Below are 6,074 nucleotides of genomic sequence, written 5' to 3'. Positions count from 1 at the left end.
GAAATGACAACAAGCTCACAACTATCAACAACTGAACCTAAACAAAAACAAAAACAAAAACAAACTAAGCAAACAACTGGAACAGGAATAGAATGACAGAAATGGAGATCATATGGAGGGTTATCAGTGGGGAGAGGGTGGGGAGAGAAAGAGGGAAAAGGCACAGGGAATAAGTAGCATAGATGGTAGGTACAAAATAGACAGGAGCAGGTTAAGAATAGTATAGGAAACGTAGAAGCCAAAAAACTTATATGTACGACCCATGGACATGAAGTAAAGTGGGGGAATGTGGGTGGGAGGGGGTGTGCAGGGCAGAAGGGGATAAAGGGGCCAACTGAAATAGCATAATCAATGAAATATATTTTTAAAAAAGAAAATCACTGACAAAAAAATAAAAAATATTCTGTACCAAATTTACACAAAGGATTTATAAGTTTAAAAAAAAAAGAAAAGAAAATGGAGAAAATTGTACCAACAATCCACATGAATATCCTTTTTTTCAGTACATGCATTTGGATTATCAGTGCAATTTTTGATGTAGGAAAAATGGAGTGACCAACATGAGACATTGCTTTTCCAAAATGAATTATGCTGGCTGTCCAAGTAGAGAATGCTCACATGAGGTTTTGAAGTGAAGAATGGTAATTGTAATAAAGGTCATTTCTGTGATTTCAAGATATTGGTTCAACTGACATCTGGCAGCAAATTTTTAATATCTTGAAAGACCAGAATCAATCATTTCAGGCCCAAGCTATAAAAATTCTTAGCATTGATAATAGGCTGTCCAGACTTCATAAGACAACCAAGATCTATTGCTAATGGCTCAGGCCTTGAAAGCTGGACTCTTTCCAACTCTGCTCATTGGTGAAATAGATCAAAGGCATATGGTTGCACATGTTTAAAACTCATATCCCAGTGTTGCAACAGAACACAAAAATATTATTTCCAGGGCTATCTGCAACCTAAGAATGGATTAGGCACCCATTAATTCACCACTATCTCCCAAGCTGAAACAGTCCATATCTCAGCTTTTGAGCAGGAAAAGCCCATTAACAACTGCAGGATGCTAAGAGGCATCCAAGAAAGACAGCTTCTCATAGTTTTTGAAAGGATTTGACAAATTCACCAAACACTTGCCATTTGAAATGACCTATGCCTTTGAGTCAGGATGCTTTAATTCATCCCAAATAAGGAATAAGAAAGAAAATCAATGGGAACCTCATCCATGCATCCATCCATTTACTTTCTAGCCAGATGTACTTTTTGTAAAATATTACAAAATATTATCCCTAATATGAAATCTATTATTTAGAATGTTAATGCCTCCTCTTACCAGACATCTTTGTGAGAGTGACATTTTCTTTAAACCTGTGTGACAATCCCAAATGCACCCTTGTGATGCTCAGGGAAGACAGGGATACCTGGAAGCCCTTTTCTTCTTTAAGATCTAGTTCTTGGATGATTATCCAAAACACCTCTTTGTGGGAACAGACAATGATGGTTGCAAGCAGATGCAGCAGATCTGTACATTCCTGAGTAGGAAGGCTGTGGTCCTGATGGGCAAGAAGCACAATGTGTGAGCTGTCCCAAGCATAGGAAAACAACTCAGCTCTGGAGAAATGTAAGTTTTCTGTGCAGCAGGGAGAACCTCAATGTGAAGTCACTGTGCCAGCTCAGAACATTGATTGGGGGCCCGAGAAGATGTCCTTCTCCCAGGCTTTAGGCTGCACCACTAAAATCCCCAGAAACACCATTAAAATCCTGAGTGACATGCAGCTTTTAAAACTGGAGACAAAGTGGAACTAGTACAACCACACTACTGAACACCTCCCTGCCTTCTCCTTCTCCCTTGAGCAGATCAATCAGCAGGTGCTTGACAATGGTGGCATCTACAGCCCAGAAGTGCTTAACATCCCTGAGGAATCTCTGCATTCTCACTTCCTGCAGAGTGCTGGAAATATTCCCAGGGCACGTCTGCAGATTGGTTAGCCAACTGTTGCATCAGTACCCCATTCTACCATCAACAAATACAAATGGGTTCAGGCTTTGCCTTTGGAGGCAGATTATACCTTCCCACTTGTTGAAAAGTCCAAGGCCCACTTGCCTGATCCATCTGCATTTGTAGCCACTGCCCTTGTGGCTGCTGCCACCACTGTTGCCCATCCTGCTGCTGCAGCCCCAACCAACATGGAAGCAAAGGAAGAGTCAGAGGAGTGGGACAGGAACAAGGGATTTGGTCTCTAACTAATCACCAAAAACACTGACACAGCCAGTTTTATTTGTGAAACAAAAAAATAGAGGCTTACTTCTCTTAAATTTAATACAAAGGTTAACAAATATTTTTATATAAAATTGTGGTAAATCGGGTTTTTCTGAAATCACCTGACTGTGCACAGCATACCATTAAATGTCTCATAGATGAAAAAATGTCCCAGGGACATGATTATCTGCTCCTTTGAACAGCCTCTGGGGAGTCAGCAGAGCTGAGGGGCTTATCACTTGGTTTCTGTTAGCTCTTAAACCCCAGAAGAGGCTGGGCCAGGGGAAGCCTTGTACAGTGCTTAAGCCCCTTTGCCTCTTTGTTCCCTTTGTCCCCGTTCCACAGGTCAAAGCAGGAACATCCACAACACTTAGCATGCAGATGGTGACCTTCTACCCAAATGTGAAGCAGATAGTCATCGATTAAAGGCCTGGAGGACAACAGCTGCTCTCAGAGGAGGGAAACAGCCTCTACTCCATGACTATGAGCCCCATTGGGGCTGGGAAGGTTTTGCTAATGCTGCAGGCTGTCTTGTATTGTGGCGTTTCTCCACTGTTTTTTTACCTGCAACTCTCCATAAGTGTTATATTTCCTAACACAACCCAATACATATCCATATGTGTATATAACAGAACAAAAGTTACCAAAATCAATACTTCCCCATCCACTTTGAAATGCACTCTGATATTTTATCTTCCATTTGCTCTGTTCTATTTCATTATTTAAAATGTTCTTAACTGGAGAACAGATCTCTGGTTTCCAGGGATATGAACAGGATGGGTGGGAGGAGAGGGTGACTATACAGGGGTAATGTCATCTTCTGTGGTGAGAGAAAGTTCTGTGTCTTGATGGTGGTGGCAGTTACACAAATCTACACATGTGACAGAATTACACACATGCACATAAAGGTGTGTAAGTAAAAGCTGGTGAAGTCTGAGCAAGATCAGTCATTGGTGGTAGTCAGATGTACTATGCCGATGTCAACCTCTGGGTTTAATAAAATATTATACTCATGTGAGATGCTGCCATTGGGGGAAGCTGGGTGAATAACTACATGGGACCTCACATAAAACCTATCTGAACTATTTTTGCTATTTCTTGTATATCTCTAATTATTTAAAAACCAAAATATTTTAAAAATGTTACTCAAGCCCTGGCTGGTATGGCTCAGTTGGTTGGAGCATCGTCCCATAACCAGAAGGTTGTAGGTTTGATTCCTGGTCACAGAACATACCTAGGTTGCAGGTTTGATCCCTGGTCCAAGTCCAGACACTTACTATCCCCAGTCCAGGCCACCTACAGGAGGCAACCAACTGATTTGTCTGTCTCTCATCAACGTTGCTCTCTCTTCCTTCCTCTCTCTCTAAAAGTAGTGAAAAAATGCCCTCAGGTGAGGATAAAAAAAGTTACTCGAAACCCACTTAATTGGTATCATGAGGTCACAAACCATAGTTGAAATGTTAAGCTCTATTTCACCAAGGGTGGGTTTTGGCTCAGCAGGTGGATGTGGCTATATGAACTGATTTGTCTGAAGTCCCTGGCCTGTGCAGACCTATATTTACACCAGCTGGGACTCTGCAATGTCAAATCCTTCAAATCCATGAGCCACCAATGAAGTCGGATTTCAGAGATTGCATCGAGTCACCCCACCCACACTCCCATTAAAAAAAAAAAAAAGACAACTCTTCCTCATTCCACCCCTGGAATATTGCAGCAGTGTTTCTTGGAGCATGGTCTCACCCTCACATACAACTCACTTAGGGCACTTGCTAAGGAGACATGTTCCTGGTACTCACTGAGACCTATTTCATTAGACTCTTGGGGGGTGGGTTCACAAATACGCATTTTAAACATTTTAAGCTCCCTAAAGATTTATATGCTCACCAAGTTGTTGGGAGACTTGGAGAAGTTTGCTAAAACTGGAGACATTAGTGCACAGGATGTCAATTACACTGAACTGACTGGAAGTGAACTTGGATATCAAAGTTCCTCTGTTGTGAAAATAGGATTTCTGAGGGTAACTTTCTTTCTACCTTATATGCTCCTTAAATGATAAAGTTTTTATTGTTGACATAAGCCACATTTCCTGCCTTTTATGACAAAAAGATTTCTTTAGTGACTCAGTTTCTTCATGTATGAGGACAAAAACTACAGTAATCTCCCTAGTTCATAGCACTTCTGTAGATAATAACCATTGGTTCTCAGATGGAAGTATTTTCATTAGCATAAGTAGATGCATATTTTATAAACACAGGTCCATGTGTTTCATATTCCATATTTATTTACACATTCTGTAAACACATGTATACACAGAGCCACATGCACATTTTCAGGGGAGCACATAGAACATTTTGCTCATGCAAATACGAAAGTTGATGACTCGGGGCCTTTTTTTTTCAGGTGGCAAACCGCTAACCAGTAAGAAATTCTTAGGTAGCTCATTTTTACTACCTCCCTTCAGGTAAAAATGTCCCCCACAGGGAGAGCCTCCTTCCTTCCATGAGAAAGTCCTGGTCCCTTGTACTTCTAATTTATTGGAAAATGAATGCATCTTAAATGTTAACAATTTCTAATAAGTCAATATCATGGCCTTCCCAGATAACATCTCCATGCTCTCCATACAAAACCTTAATGAAGAGAAGTTTACTCAGGTTGAGGAGAGAGCTGCTTTCTGCCCAGTAGATCTTACAGCCCCCTTCTATTAACACCAAGGACTGGGCATGCTTGGAGTTGAGGAGTCAAGTCCTGGAAAGTCAGGCTTGCACAGAGCTGGGGATTGGGGGTAGGAGGGGACTAACTAGCTATAGGCACTATTAGATTTTAAAATAACGTCACTCTCCCAAGGCAACCACTTAAGACTAAAATAGACCCAATTGTTGTCACATACAGGAGAAACTATCAGTTAACTACAGCCCACTGTCTCCTGAGCTAAATCCTATACGGTTGGTCCTCCCCTTATAGTTGAGAAAATAAATGCTCAGAAGGAGCCAATAGCTTTCTCAAGGTTAAATAGCTAATTAGTAGCTGAGCCAAGATCTGAACCCAATGTCCTTGTGCTTCCCAGAACCTCAGAATGTGACCTTATTTGAAAATAGGGTCATTGCAAGTGTAATTAGTTAAGAGGAGGTCATAGTGGAGTAGGGTGGGCCCCTATCCAATGTGACTGATGTCCTTATAAGAGGAGAAGAGAAGAGACAGAGAAGTACAGGGAGATGGCCACATGATGATGGAAAGGGCAGAGATTGAGGCAATGAGGACAGCCGGTGACACACGGTGCTGAGAGAAGGACACGGAACAGATTTTCCCTAGAGCCTTCAGATAGAGCATTGCCCTACTGACAACTTGATTGCAGACTTCTAGCCTCCAGAACTGTGAAACAATAAATTTCTGTTGTTTTAAGACTCCCATTGTGTGGCAGTTTGTTAGGGAAGCCCTAGAAAACTAATACAGCTCAATATATCCCTCAACCTGTTACTGTACAAATTTTGGAAAACAAAGAAGAGAGTTTGCAGAGCATTCATGATCCACAGCCAATCACTGTGGATTGTATACTTTCAAGTCTTCTTCACTTACCACCATGGCCATTCCACCCACTCCTGCCTTCCCAAAATAGTGACAACTCTCTTATATATTTTCTTCTCTTTTATTGTTTAATCAGCTATACTCTATGGGAGGTGGTTTTAAAACAGTGAGAACAGCTGTAAACCTCAGATTTCCCAGCATTTTATCATCATCATCATCATCATCATCATCATCATCATCATCATCATCATTTCAGCTCCTTGGAATAGGTCCAGCAGAGATAAGTGGACCC

General features: G+C 41.3%; 1 pseudogene; it reads left to right on the top strand.

Annotated features, from left to right (window-relative positions):
- Positions 1-1,398: 1,398 nt before the first annotated feature.
- LOC123819470 lies at positions 1,399-2,244 on the top strand (annotated as a pseudogene).
- Positions 2,245-6,074: the final 3,830 nt, after the last annotated feature.

The sequence above is a fragment of the Phyllostomus hastatus genome, unplaced genomic scaffold, assembly GCF_019186645.2.
Source record: "Phyllostomus hastatus isolate PE091 unplaced genomic scaffold, TTU_PhHast_1.1 phas_contig_312, whole genome shotgun sequence".
Classification (NCBI taxonomy): domain Eukaryota; kingdom Metazoa; phylum Chordata; class Mammalia; order Chiroptera; family Phyllostomidae; genus Phyllostomus; species Phyllostomus hastatus.
Note: the sequence above shows the minus strand (reverse complement) of the source record. Positions and strands in the feature narration are given on the sequence as shown.